This window comes from Penaeus monodon, chromosome 23 (genome assembly GCF_015228065.2).
Source record: "Penaeus monodon isolate SGIC_2016 chromosome 23, NSTDA_Pmon_1, whole genome shotgun sequence".
NCBI classification, from domain to species: Eukaryota; Metazoa; Arthropoda; class Malacostraca; order Decapoda; family Penaeidae; genus Penaeus; species Penaeus monodon.
Window position 1 is genome coordinate 7,964,344 of NC_051408.1, and position 524 is coordinate 7,964,867.

A 524-nucleotide genomic window follows, 5' to 3' on the forward strand; every position below is an offset into this window, starting at 1 on the left:
TATTTCTATCTATTTGTATATATGCTGGTTATTCCATACAAATCAAACTGATTTTCAATTTCTTATTCATAAATTTCTAAACATTCATATATATTTCTTTGAGAATACCAAATTTACTTGATCAGAATCACCTTTGGTAATATATCTGTACATTTCCTATAACTAGGATACAAATATTTCAGTAATTTTTAAAACTAAATTTCACTTTGGTTTTCATCAGACTTCTTGTCATTAAATACTTTGTTGTTTATTAGCTTTTAAAAAGTTGCTGATAATTATGTTTTTATCGCTTCCTATTTTTAACATTAAGTAGGGGGGGGTATGCATGAGGATAAATATAAATGAGTTCTTGGGAAGAAACAGTATGCAAAAGAGTTTTATATAATTTATGAAATACTGTACACAGTCAATATTCAAATCTGAATACAGGATAACAGGTTGGTTACTGTTTTCTGTTTTCTGGGTTGTTTTTAGAGGAAAAAAGAGAAATGAGTGAAAAGAGGGAGATAGATATAGTTAAGAGA

General features: G+C 27.3%; 1 protein-coding gene across 1 annotated transcript in view; it reads left to right on the forward strand.

The window, feature by feature from the left end:
- Positions 1-518, forward strand: part of LOC119587774 (esterase CG5412-like) — a gene marked incomplete in the record, with an annotated part of 4,768 nt that extends 4,250 nt beyond the window's left edge. Inside the window, 1 exon segment of the mRNA XM_037936465.1 lies at positions 1-518.
- Between the last annotated feature and the right edge of the window lie 6 nt (positions 519-524).